This window comes from Dendrobates tinctorius, unplaced genomic scaffold (assembly GCF_039654945.1).
Source record: "Dendrobates tinctorius isolate UK_male_01 unplaced genomic scaffold, ASM3965494v1 ptg000197l, whole genome shotgun sequence".
Classification (NCBI taxonomy): domain Eukaryota; kingdom Metazoa; phylum Chordata; class Amphibia; order Anura; family Dendrobatidae; genus Dendrobates; species Dendrobates tinctorius.
In genome coordinates, this window is record NW_027361864.1 from 3,845,160 (window position 1) to 3,860,005 (window position 14,846).

Below are 14,846 nucleotides of genomic sequence, written 5' to 3' on the forward strand. Positions count from 1 at the left end.
TGTTTTTCTGGATTTCTGCCATTCCCTGCTGGGGTGTGCTGAATTCCTTTAGCTCTGTCTTCTGAAAATACCGGAGTGCTGATTTAGTTTTTGAAGCCTAGCTGCTTCAGGGCCTTTTTCATATCAGCTTGTTGGCTTATGTCTTTGATAGGGTTTTGGCAGATTGCAGACAGCAGCCTTCCTGTCCTTTCCTATCTAGGTAGTTTTGGGCCCCGTCTTTGCTCAATCTATCTTTCTGTCTGTGTTAGTGTTTTCATCTTGCTTCACAGTCATTATATGTTGGGGGCTGCCTAATGCTTTGGGGTCTGCTCTGGGGCAGTTTAGATTTCCCCTTTCTTTCTTTAGGCCTATTTCAATCTCCGGCTGTGATCGAGGGGTCTAGGGCATCGTAGGAACCCCCCACGGCTACTGCTAGTTGTGTTGATAGGTTCAGGGGTCTGCAATCTGATAGTTGCCAACTTCTCTGGTTTTCTGGACTTAGCTTGTATTTCTGTTTTTGCCTCCTACGGTGACTCATTCATAACAGTTCCTGTTTGAGGGATTTTCATCCATTCTTTCATGGAAAATTCTTCCACTTCTGTGAGATTCAAAGATTATCTTGAATGCACTGCTGTTTTGAGGTCTAGCCACAGATTTTCAATCATGTTCAGATCAGGGGACTATGAGGGTCATTGTAAAACCTTCAGCTTGCGCCTTTTGAGGTAGTCTATTGTGGATATTGACTTGTGTTTAGGACCATTATCCATTTGTAGAAGTCATCTTTTCAACTTCAGCTTCTTTACAGATGTCACGTTTGCATCAAGAATTTGCTGAAATTTCATTGAATCCATTATTCCCTCTACTCATTAAATATTCCCCGTGAGATTGGCTTCAACACAACCCCAAAGCAAGATCGATCCACCCCCATGCTTAATGGTTGGGGAGATGTCTTTTCCTGAAATTATGTGCCCTTTTTCGCCACATATACCTTTGATCATTGTGGCCAAAGACTTCCACTTTAACCTCATCGGACCACAGGACTTGTTTCCAAAAGGCATCAGGCTCGTTTAGATGTCCTTTTGCATAGTTCTGATGCTGAATTTTATGGTGAGGATGAGGAGAGCTTTTCTTCTGAAGACTTTTCTATGAAGGCCATATTTGTGTAGGTTTCTCTGAACAGTAGAACAATGTACCACAACTCCAGAGTCTGTTCAATCTTTCTGAACGTCTCTCGCAGTCAAGCAGGAGTCCCGATTTGTCTCTCTAGCAATCCTACAAGCAACTCTCACTGAAATGTTACTTGATCTTCCAGACCTTATCTTGATCTCTACTGTTATTGTTAACTGCCATTTCTTAATTGCATTTCAAACTGAGGAAAGGACAACATGAAAACTCTTTCCCATCTTATAAACTTCTCCTGCATTGTGGGAATCCACCATTTTCAGAGTTTTGGGGCTCATACTCATTTGCGAGAAATATGGACGAGTGCAAACCGATAAAAAAAAAAAAAAAAAATCGGAGTGCACTCAGAACAAGGTTATTCAATAGGCGACATCTCATCTTCAATTATTTTTCTCAGCTGAAATCGTACTGAGAAAAAAAAACTGCAGCATGCTGCTTATCTCGGAAGAGACTCGCCAATACAAGTCAATGGGTACGAGAAAAAAAAAATCGCACAGCACTCGCACCATGCCTGAGCTGAGATGAACTCTTGAGCGTGGGAAAATACCAGTTGATTTTCCCCATGCTCAAGAATTCAGCGCGGGTCAGGCTGTGAGGGAGCGCAGCATCAGAGATATCACCTCTATTCACTGAAGCTGTTCTCGCAGCCGGGCTGAACTGCTATGACCTCAGGACCGACATTTTCCCACGCTCAAGAGGTCATCGCAGTTCAAGTTGTGAGGCAGCGCAGACTCCGTGACGCCACCAATAGTCACTGAGGCTGCGCTGGCAGCATCTCATTCATTCACCAGTAGTTTGCAGCCGGGACGGTCACATCTTGGCACCGTCCTGGATGCAAACGGTTTAACCCCCAGATCAACAACCCAACTATTACCCCATATGCCACTGCTACAGGGCAGTGGGAAGAGCAAGGCTATGTGCCAGAATTGGCGCATCTTACAGACGCGCCTTTTCTGGGGTGGCTGAGAGCAGGTGTTTGTAATAACCATGGCCCCTTCCTAGGCTATAAATATCAGCTCTCCGCTATCTGCATAGCTATTGCTGGCTATAGGCGGACCCCAAGCCATTTTTTTCCATGAAATAATCATTTATTAAATACATGTCCAGAATTTTGTACACACACTATACCAATTGTATTTGTCAATGACACACACACATATACACACACACATTATATATATATATATATATATATATATATATATATATATATATACACACACACACACATACATACATACATACACACACACACACATTTGTTAAATTTGTAAACCTCTGTATGTAAAAGCTCATGTTAAAATCGAAATAAACAATAACAATACAGCGGCGCTAGTATATATATGTTGAATTACCTGCAAGTGCAAAAGTCCCCACCACAAGGAGGAGAACGGAAGATTACAAGAAGAGTAATAAAGAGCACTCGCGCTGTAACTTAAACATAAATACAAAAACTTTAGAACAAAAAATACCTGCAATAGTGTGGTAGATATTCACATGTAGATCAATGAATCAGACGCAGGGTCTATATATGGCAAGTTGTGATAGTGCAGTAGATGTTCACATATAAAGTGCCAGTTGATAGGTCAAAGGTAGAATCGGTACTAGATTGAAAAAAATATCAAAAATGCTAGTAAAAAAGCACTTGCAAGCCTCCCATGGTGGAGAAAAAAAGATTAAAATTAAAATAAAATACAATATACCAATAGGTATCAACCACTGACTACATAATTCAGTAACTTGTGCAAATAAGAAGATGATATCTTAAAGTGCATATGTGCTCGATATATACTGGAGCTACCTGGTAGCTACCTACCAGCAGTATCAGCACTTTAGCTCCACAGTCACTAACACCTCATATATCCTTTATTTGTTTGTTGGCATAGATTCCATGTGGTGCAACGTACGATGGCACTCCTAGTACTGTAGCGCTGTTTTTGAAGTATCTAGGATCCAGTATATATCGAGCACAGATGCACTTTAAGATATCATCTGCTTATTTGCACAAGTTACTGAATTACGTAGTCAGTGGTTGATACCTATTGGTATATTGTATTTTATTTTAATCTTTTTTTCTCCACCATGGGAGGCTTGCAAGTGCTTTTTTACATTTTTTTTCCAATCTAGTACCGATTCTACCTCTGACCTATCAACTAGCACTTTATATGTGAACACCTACTGCACTATCACAACTTGCCATATAGAGACCCTACGTCTGACTCATCGATCTACATGTGAATATCTACCACACTGATGCAGGTATTTATTGTTCTAAATCAGTTTTTGTATTTATATGTTTGAGTCACAGCGCGAGTGCTCTTTATTACTCTTCTCATGTTAAAATCGCATTGCATAAGGATGTCATACAGATGTTCCGTTTAAAAATCCCATAGAAATCACATGGCACTCGCCCGTTGTTCGCGTCCGGAAATCGGACCTTTTTTTTTCTCGCAGATGGGTATAAACATTTAGGCAGCGGCTTAGACGAACCCATGGCTGCTGTTTTTTGGCACAAGGTTAGAGGAGGTTGGGTTTTTATAAAGCTGGGAAATTTGCATCACCTGGCCTTTCCTAACGATGATAGTGAGCAAGCCATAACCCTAATAGGCTAATTAAGGTCAAAGTTTTCTGAGCACACAAATCTCCAAAGAAAACCAAACTTTTGCATAGGCTCATTTTCCCTTTTGTAATTTTTAAGATGTAAAAACTGACACATATATATATACTGTGACAGACTCACTGGTGAAGTGATGGAGGGAAGATACAAGTCACTGCACATGATGGTGTCAGTAATGTAGAACGAAAATGGTTTACTCCAGCACACTACGTGTTGGGACGGTTTATTGAAAGTTATACTATGGGCTGATTTTAGTGGACAGTCAGAGCAAGAGGGAGAAAGTTCACGTATTTCCACCTGCAGAGTCCTGACAGGACCTGTGTGATGTCAAAATCATGTAATCGATCACACGATGGAGGAGTCACATGGTCTGGGCTTAAATGGCTGACCGCCAAAGCTTTCAGTGTTTAGTGTGTGGCTGGAGAGGGTGCACCCCAGGAAGGTGTGTGCTAAACCTGAACCGTGGGCATTGCCATCTGTGAGCGGGCTGATCCCTGCTAGGAAAAGGACTGTTTGCTTTTTTGTTTCTTTTCTTTGCTCAGAGGGCCATGTTTACTTTCTCAAACTTAGTTTATGCTGTCTTCAATAAACCAAGGTATTTCTTAAAGAGACAGTGTTCCGGATATATTTCTGTGTCCAGCCAAGTGAGCCGCTCTACCACTAGAAATATATTTAAATATATATATTTATTAATTATCCAAAAATATAACGTAAATGTGTCATCTTTAACTTTAGGCCTTTTAGAGATCATTTCATCTTCAACTTGCTTAACTGCTCACAATAACAGTAATTTTGACCAGAGGTGCCCAAACGTTTACATGCCACTGTAAACAACTATATTCAGAGGATATCAGGTAATACCACCTATACATATATAATTATATACAGAAGATGCACAAGTCCAGTGTGATGCAGCAGCAAAAAAAAGGCAAACAGTCCTAGGATGTATTAAGATAAGCATACAGTCTGGATCACGTGAAGTCATTATTGCCCTCTACTTCTCCTTGGTCAGGCCTCATCTGGAATACTGTGTCCAGTTTTGGGCACCACATTTTAAAAAAGACATTGAAAAACTGGAGCAAGTTCAGAGAAGAACGACCAGAATGGTGAGCGGACTGCAAAGTATGTCCTACGAGCAACGGTTAAAGGATGTGGGAATGTTTAGCTAGCAAAAAATAAGGCTAAGAGGTGACTTAATCGCTGTCTACTAATATCCAAAGGACTGTCACAGTGTATTGAGATCATCCTTATTCTCATTTACACATGGAAAGACGAGAAGCAAAGGAATGAAACTCAAAAGGGGAGAAGATACAGATTAGGTATTAGAAAAAAACTTTTTGACAGTGAGGGTGATCAATGAGTGGAACAGGCTGACACAAGAGGTGGTGAGTTCTCCTTCAATGGAAGTCTTCAAACAAAAGGATGGACAGACATCTGTCAGAGATGGTTTAGTGAATCCTGCACTGAGCAGGAGGTTGGACATGTTGACCCTGGAGGTCTTTTCCAACTCTAACATTCTATGACGCCCATGTTATACCTGCTGTAAACACAATTATATACAGAAAATGCTTAGGTTATACGAGTTGTACATACCGGTGCTTCTCATAAAATTAGAATATCATTTAGTTAATTTATTTCAGTTCTTTAATACAAAAAGTGAATCTCATTATATAGAATCATTACAAACAGAGTGATCTATTTCAAGTGTTTATTTCTGTTAGTGTTGATGATTATGGCTTACAGCCAATGAAAACCCAAAAGTCATTATCTCAGTAAATTAGAATTAACAAAAACACCTGCAAAGGCTTCCTAAGTGGTTAAAAAAGGTCCCTTAGTATATTTCAGTAAGCTCCACAATCATGGGAAAGACTGCTGACTTGACAGATGTCCAGAAGGCAGTCACTGACACACAAGGAGGGTAAGCCACAAAAGGTCATTGCTAAAGAAGCTAGCTGTTCACAGAGACCTGTATCCAAGCATATTAATGGAAAGTTGAGTGGAAGGAAAAAATGTGGTAGAAAAAGGTGCACAAGCAACCGGGATAACCGCAGCCTTGAAAGGATTGTTAATTAAAGGCCATGCAAAAATTTGGAGGAGTTACAAGGAGTGGACTGCTACTGGAGCATTGCTTCAAGAGCCACCACACACAGACGTATGCAGGACAGGGGCTACAAGTGTCACAATCCTTGTGTCATGCAAAACAGAAGCCGCGGAGACACCATCACGTGTTTCTCAACGCAAGCAATGACCAGCCAGGTCTTTGTCCGGGAAGGAACAACCACGGGAAGGGCAGTCTCCAATGAAGGAAACCACCTATGCCAAAACATGGTATCCATCCACATACAGCTGTTTCGGGGTATTGCCCCTCATCAGTGTGGAGTAGGAAACTGGCTGGTAGGAGCAATGCCTAGTAAAAAGACTATGAAGAAGAGGATGAATGAACTCATGGAGATCAACATCCGACACTGCGGAGACACCATCACGTGTTTCTCAACGCAGTGATTCTAGAGCACTGCCCCCATCCCTTATGGGAAATATGCAAAACATGCAAAACAGAAGCTGCGGAGACACCATCACGTGTTTCTCAACGCAAGCAATGACCAGCCAGGTTTTTGTCCAGGAAGGAACAACCACGGGAAGGGCAGTCTCCAATGAAGGAAACCACCTATGCCAAAACATGGTATCCATCCACATACAGCTGTTTCGGGGTATTGCCCCTCATCAGTGTGGAGACTGCCCTTCCCGTAGTATTAGTATTACTAATTTACTGAGATAATGACTTTGGGGTTTTCACTGGCTGTAAGCCATAATCATCATCAGTAACAGAAATAAACACTTGAAATAGATCACTCCATATGAGTTTCACTTTTTGTATTGAAGTACTGAAATAAATTAACGTTTTAATGATATTCTAATTGTGTGAGAAGCACCTGTATATAGGTACAGTCATGGCTCAAAGTGATGGAACCCTTGACATTGATCCAGAAAAAGTATTTCTCCCAGAAAATTATTGGAATTACACATGTTTTGTTATATATGTCAAACAAACTGTCAAAAAGCAAATTGAACACAATTTCACCTAAAACCTCCAAAAATGAGCAGGACAAAATAGTGGGTAAACCATTTTGCTTCAAGCATGTAATGCTCGTTCAAGCTCACCTGTGGCAAGTAACAGGTGTGGGCAATATGAAAATCACACCTGATAAAAAGGGGAGAAGTTAACCCCATCTTTGCATTGTGTGTCTGTGTGTGCCACACTAAGCATGGAGAAAAGAAAGAGGAAAAGAGAACTGTTTGAGATCTGAATGTGCCTTTGTCCACAGTAAGCAACATTAATCAAGAAGTTTACAACCCATGGCACTGTAGCTAATCTTCCTAGATGTGGATGACAGAGAAAAACTGAGGCAACCCGGGATACTCCTGATGGTGAATAAGCAGCCCCAATCAAGTTCCAAAGAAATTCAAGTTGTCATGAGGGCACAGGGTTCATTAGTGTCATTGTGAACAATCCGTTGACATTTCAATTAAATGAAACACTATGGCAGGAGACCCAGGAGGACCCCACTGGTGACACGAGACATCAAAAAAAAAACTAGACTGCAGTTTGCCAAAATCCTTCTGGGAAGCATCTTGTGGACAGATGAGAACAAGATAGAGCTTTTTGGTAAAGCACATCATTCTACTGTTTATCGAAAACTGAATGAGGCCTACAAAGAAAAGAACACAGTACCTACAGTCAAATATGATTGAGGTTTAAAGATATTTTGTGGTTGTTTCGCTGCCTATGGCACTGGGTGCCTTGACTGTGTGCAAGGCATCATGAAATATGACTACCAGATGATTTTGGGTTGTAATGTAGTGCGCAATGTCAGACAGCTGGGTTTGCGTTTTAGGTTATGATTCCAGTGGGACAATGACTCCAAACATACTTCAAAGAAGCACCTAGAAGTGGATGGAAACAAAGCGCTAGAGAGTTATGAAGCAGTCAGCAAGACAGCAATGAGTTCGGCTCTAAATCCCATTGAACACTTGTGGAGAGATATTAAAATTTCTATTGGGAGAAGGTACCCTTCATACAGGGCCGGCGTTAGGGGCAGGCAGACCAGGCAGCTGCCTAGGGCCCCCGCTCCCCCAGGGGCCCCCAGCTAGTGGCACATCATGCAGCTGCTAAGGGGCCCGCCTGCCCCCACCGCCGCCTGCCCCCCCAGCACCGCCATGATGGAGGAGAGAGCGTCAGCTGACGCTCTCTCTCCCATCATTCCCCGCTCTGCCTCTGACACAGCGGGTGCGCGATGACATCATCGCGCTATCACTGTGTGCCAGACAGAGGAGCAGGAAGAGACAGGAGCTGGGAGCAGCGCGGGCAGGAGAAGGTGAGGATAATGTTTTTTTGTGTGCTGGACTGTGGGGCCATTCTCAGGGGGGGCTATATACCATGTGGTGCTGGGCGCTACATACCATGTGTGGCTGGGCTATATACCATGTGGTGGCGGGTGCTATATACCATGTGTGGCTGGGCGCTATATACCATGTGTGGCTGGGCTGTATATACCATGTGGTGCTGGGCGCTATATACCATGTGTGGCTGGGCTGTATATACCATGTGTGGCTGGGCTGTATATACCATGTGTGGCTGGGCTGTATATACCATGTGCGGCTGGGCGCTATATATACACACCATGTGTGGCTGGGTGCTATATATACACCATGTGTGTCTGGTCTGTATATACCATGCGGTGCTAGGCGCTATATATACCATGTGTGGCTGGGCTATATGGCTATATATACCATGTGTGGCTGGGCTATACAGTTGTGGCCAAAAATATTGACACCCCTGCAATTTTGTCAGATAATACTCAGTTTCTTCCTGAAAATGATTGCAATCACAAATTCTTTGGTATTATTAACTTCATTTAATTTGTCTTAAATGAAAAAACACAAAAGAGAATGAAGCAAAAAGCAAAACATTGATCATTTCACACAAAACTCCAAAAATGGGCCAGATAAAAGTATTGGCACCCTCAGCCTAATACTTGGTTGCACAACCTTTAGCCAAAATAACTGCGACCAACCGCTTCCGGTAACCATCAATGAGTTTCTTACAATGCTCTGCTAGAATTTTAGACCATTCTTCTTTGGCAAACTGCTCCAGGTCCAGTATATTAGAAGGGTGCCTTCTCCAAACTGCCATTTTTAGATCTCTCCAGAGGTGTTCTATGGGATTCAGGTCTGGACTCATTGCTGGCCACCTTAGAAGTCTCCAGTGCTTTCTCTCAAACCATTTGCTAGTGCTTTTTGAAGTGTGTTTTGGGTCATTGTCCTGCTGGAAGACCCATGACCTCTGAGGGAGATCCAGCTTTCTCACACTGGGCCCTACATTATGCTGCAAAATTTATTGGTAGTCTTCAGACTTCATAATGCCATGCACACGGTCAAGCAGTCCAGTGCCAGAGGCAGCAAAGCAACCCCAAAACATCAGGGATCCTCCGCCATGTTTGACTGTAGGGACTGTGTTTTTTTCTTTGAATGCCTCTTTTTTTCTCCTGTAAAGTCTATGTTGATTTTTTTGCCCAAAAAGCTCTACTTTTGTCTCATCTGACCAGAGAACATTCTTCCAAAACGTTTTAGGCTTTTTCAGGTAAGTTTTGGCAAACTCCAGCCTGGCTTTTTTATGTCTCGGGGTAAGAAGTGGGGTCTTCCTGGGTCTCCTACCATACAGTCCCTTTTCATTCAGACGCCGACGGATAGTACGGGTTGACACTGTTGTACCCTCGGCCTGCAGGGCAGCTTGAACTTGCTTGGATGTTAGTCGAGGTTCTTTATCCAACATCCGCCCAATCTTGCATTGAACTCTCGTCAATTTTTCTCTTCCATCCAAATCTAGGGAGGTTAACCACAGTGCCATGGGCTTTTTAACTTCTTGATGACACTGCGCACGGTAGACACAGGAACATTCAGGTCTTTGGAGATGGACTTGTAGCCTTGAGATTGCTCATGCTTCCTCACAATTTGGTTTCTCGAGTCCTCAGACAGTTCTTTGGTCTTCTTTCTTTTCTCCATGCTCAATGTGGTACACACAAGGACACAGGACAGAGGTTGAGTCAACTTTAATCCATGTCAACTGGCTGCAAGTGTGATTTAGTTATTGCCAACACCTGTTAGGTGCCACAGGTAAGTTACAGGTGCTGTTAATTACACAAATTAGAAAAGCATCACATGATTTTTCGAACAGTGCCAATACTTTTGTCCACCCTCTTTTTTATGTTTGGTGTGGAATTATATCCAATTTGGCTTTAGGACAATTCTTTTTGTGTTTTTTCATTTAAGACAAATTAAATGAAGAAAATAATAACAAAGAATTTGTGTTTGCAATAATTTTCAGGAAGAAACTGAGTATTATCTGACAAAATTGCAGGGGTGTCAATACTTTTGGCCACAACGGTATAGGCCGGTTAGTCTGAGTTCTATACCAGGAAAGATCTTTGAACAAATTAAACAACATGTATGTAAATACCTGGATAAGAAAGCAGTAATTAACCAGAGTCAGCAAGGGTTTGTAACTAATACGTCATGTCAGACTAACAATTTCCTTCTATGACAGAATCACTGACTGGGTGGATCAGGGAAATGCTGTAGATATAGTAAATCTTGACTTCAGCAAAGCATTTGACAAAGTATCTCACACCATCCTTATTGAAAAATGACTAAGTATGGAATGGACAAGGCAACTGTTAGGTGGATTCATATCTGGCTTAGTGATCGGACCCAAAGAGTGGTCGTAAATGGCTGCATATCCTGTTGGAAGAATGTCTCAAGTGGGGTACCACAGGGCTCTGTCCTGGGCCATGCATTGTTCAACATATTTATCAATGATTTAGCTCAGGGGTCCCCAACCACAGGTCCGCGGCCCAGCATCGGGCCGTTGCAGTGCTCTTGCCGGTCCGCGGACACAAGGGGATCCGGCGGCTGTGTAGCAGCTGATGCCCTGCATAGCGGTCCCTGTCAGCGCGGCGGCTTCATCCAGCGCTGAGCGGTCAAGTGTACCGCTCATTTAAGGTCATGAATATGGACGCCACTCCTCTCCCATAGGCGTGGGGTCCATATTCATGGACCTTAATGAGAGGTAGCATGTGACTGCTCCGCACAGGAAGAACCTGAAGCGCCGCGAGATGCAGGGAGGTAAGTTCAGCTACGGGAGGGAAGTTCAGCGACGTGAGGGTGAGTATGATGGGGAAGGATGTGGGAGCCCAGCCATACATACACGGGTGGGAGCGGAGTCATATATACAAGGGAGGGAGAGTGGGAGAGGAGCCATATATACAAGGGAGGGAGGGTGGAAGCGGAGCCATATATACAAGGGAGGGAGAGTGTGAGCGGAGCCATATATACAAGGGAGGGAGGGTGGAAGCGGAGCCATATATACAAGGGAGGGAGGGTGGAAGCGGAGCCATATATTCAAGGGAGGGAGAGTGGGAGCGGAGCCATATATACAAGGGAGGGAGGGTGGAAGCGGAGCCATATATACAAGGGAGGGAGAGTGTGAGCGGAGCCATATATACAAGGGAGGGAGGGTGGGAGCGGAGCCATGTATACAGGATGGGACAGGGGAGCCATGTATACAGGATGGGAGAGTGGGAGCAGAGCCATGTATACAGGATGGTAGAGTGGAAGCAGAGCCATGTATACAGGATGGGAGGGTGGGAGCGGAGCCATGTATACAGGATGGGAGAGTGGGAGCAGAGCCATGTATACAGGATTGGAGAGTGGGAGCGGAGCCATGCATACAGGATGGGAGAGTGGGAGCGGAGCCATGTATACAGGATGGGAGAGTGGGAGCGGAGCCATGTATACAGGATGGGAGGGTGCGAGCGGAGCCATGTATACAAGGATGGGAGCATGTGAGCAGAGCCATGTATACAAGGATGGGACAGGGGAGCCATGCATACAACAGGGGGAGCCACACAGAGCTGGACAGGATGGGGGGAACCACACATACATTTTCTGATGATTAGAAAATAATCAGCATGTACAGAACTCCAGTACAATTTTTTCTAAGTGCTCAATGCTCCATTTCCTTGTAGGTTCCAATCATCATTAGCAGTGACGGTCATCAGTAGAAGTAGCCCAGTGCTCCCACTGAAACAGAGAAACAAGCCAGGTGCTCCCACTCATTCAAAACCTATGGTGAGTTGAGACACATTATAAATGTTATAATTAAATAACTATTCACTGCTAAACTACAACCGCATCCATAGCCCCGCCCCCTTATGACCAAAGCCCCGCCCCTGCCACACCTCCATCCCCGCCCTGCCGGGCCATGGAAGAATGGTCTTGCTTGAAACCGGTCCCCGGTGCAAAAAAGGTTGGGGACCACTGATTTAGATGAAAGAATTGAGGGTAAACTGATTAAATTTGCTGATGACACAAAGCTAGGAGGGATAGCTAATACTAGAGAAGAGAGAGAGAGGATTCAGAAAGATATAAATAAACTGGAGAAGTGGGCAGCAACTAACAGAATATTTTTAACAGGGAAAAATGCAAAGTACTACATCTGGGCAATAAAAATGAAAAAAGCATATACAGAATGGAAGGAACAGGGCTAAGCAACAACACATGTGAAAAAGACTTGGGTATACTAATATATCACAGACTGAATATGAGTCAACAGTGTGATGCAGCAGCAAAAAGGCAAATGCAATTCTAGGATGTATTAGCAGAAGCATACAGTCTAGATCACATGAAGTCATTATTGCCCTTCACTCCTCTTTGGTCAGACCTCATCTGGAATACTCTGTCCAGATTTGGGCACCACATTTTAAAAAAAGACATCAACAAACTGGAGCAAGTTCAGAGAAGAGCGACCAGAATGGTGACCGGTCTGCAAACCCTGTCTTATGAGGAAAGGTTACAGGATTTTGCAATGTTTAACTTGCAAAAAAGACAGAGGAGACTTAATAGCTGTCTACAAATATCTCAAGGGATGTCACATTGTAGAAGGATCATCTTTATTCTCATTTGCACAAGGAAAGACTAGAAGCAATGGGATGAAACTGAATGGGAGGAAACACAGATTAGATATTAGAAAAAACTTTTTGATGGTGAGAGTGATCAATGAGTGGAACAGGCTGCCACGAGAGGTGGTGAGTTCTCCTTCAATGGAAGTCTTCAAACAGAGGCTGGACAGACATCTGTCTAGGATGATTTAGTGAATCCTGCTTTGAGCAGGGGGTTGGACCAGATGGCCCAGGAGGTCCCTTCCAACTCTACCAATTCTATGATTCTATGAGAACTTTCCTCCCCTCTCCTGATAAAAAAAACAAACAAATGGGAAAGTTTCATTTAAGGGCCAGTCACACTAAGAGATATCGCTAGCAATATCGCTATAACTAGTGACGTTATAGCGATATTGCTAGCGATATCTCTGTGTGTAATACTTACCTACGACCGGCTCCCCCGCTGGTTATCGCTGATCGCGCGAGAACGTTCAGGACTGTTTCTCGTCGTCAGCTTCCTGCGGCGCTTCCTGCTGTGAAGACGAGCGACGCGTGGAGCCGGGCGGGAGGACGCAGGATCGCCTGGTCTGACAGGTAAGTAGCGACCCCCGTCCCTAGCGATGTCGCTGGTGAGATCTGCCTGTGTGGCAGCTCACTAGCGACCACTTAGCGATGCACCAGCGATCCTGACCGCGTCATATCGCTGGTCGGGATCGCTGGTATCGCTAAGTGTGACAGTACCTTAGTTGCACTGAATGTGTGTCTGTAAGAGGATTTGAGGAGGAAGGGGCATGAATGTTCAGCCAAAAGCTACTTCATGTGAATGAGCACCTTAAGAGACAAGGCGTGATAGCAAGGTGGGGATATTAATCACAAGTGGAAAACTGACTGACAAGGCTGGTGGCATTGTAATGGCTGCAATTATTGGTTGACTATCAAAGTAAAAAAATCAAGTGAATGATTCAAAAGGAGAATCAAGACTTCACAAGTTTATGGAAAATACTTTGGAGTTAGCATGACAAAAGCTAAACTGAAGGTTGTAAGCCACAGGGAGAAAAAGGTAAAACGGCAGCGATTTCAAGAATGAACAGTACGTTCCATGCAAACATCACAATGGCCGGTGGATGATGGACGGCTCAGTGTGGGGGAGTAGGTGACTGACATGACTCGATTGGGAGCCTGCGAGCAGTCACGGACTCTGGCAATCGTGGGCCGAGAAGTACATTTAATAAAACGCTACTAACCTGTCGTTTATGGAACAACGTGATCATATTAATCTACAGGAAACATAATAATTCACTCAGAACCTAATGGGAAAGTTTCATAAAAGTATAAAATTAGAAGCTCTGCTGAGTGAAGAGATGGAAAAATGATGAAGTGGAATTGCCAGGAAAGACCGCTTTCACATGTACAATAATAAGGGGGTGTAACGGACAGCTGGACACAAGGATGGGAGTGTTTGTAGAGAAAGTAAAAGTGTATTAAAAACTATAATTTCACAGCTCCTGGAACGTAATTTGGAGATGGAGCAGCTGTAAAGAGTCTCGCTCTGGAGGATCCAGAACACCCAGAGATTACGTTCACAAACCATTGATTTTAATGGACATTTTGCAATGCTTCATTTTCCCTCTGGGGGCACTACATGGAAATTGAATACTTTCTGCCTCCAGCGATTTGCTTAAGTACCTGCAACAAGGCACTTATGAGTATCAGAGAACCCCTCGAAGAAGATAAAACCACCTGTTTAAGGAGGTCTTCTTAAGTATTTTTGAATAAATCAGAAATACGTCCTGGAATGAGCGTGGTCTCCTCTCCTCACAACGATAATGCAACACGAAGAATAATATTAGCCTGGTTGCTAGGGCAATACTGCATATCCATGTACAAGGTGATATACGTAGTTGCCAGGCGGCAAGATTTCAGCAAATCAGTCTTTGCCAAACTTGTCAACTCTTCCAGAACATCTGGGAGGCTTCAGAAAACTCCTGGAATAGTTGGCAAGTCTCCTGGGCATCACAAAGAAAGCAGTGCTCTCTGAATGTCTACATTTTTAATTTATTTTTAAATTGTGGGCC

The 14,846-nt window shown here is 43.6% G+C and overlaps 1 protein-coding gene across 7 annotated transcripts in view; it reads right to left on the reverse strand.

The window, feature by feature from the left end:
* Positions 1-14,846, reverse strand: part of UNC13B (unc-13 homolog B) — a 409,040-nt gene that overhangs the window by 167,637 nt on the left and 226,557 nt on the right. The gene's annotated exons all lie outside the window — the stretch shown is intronic.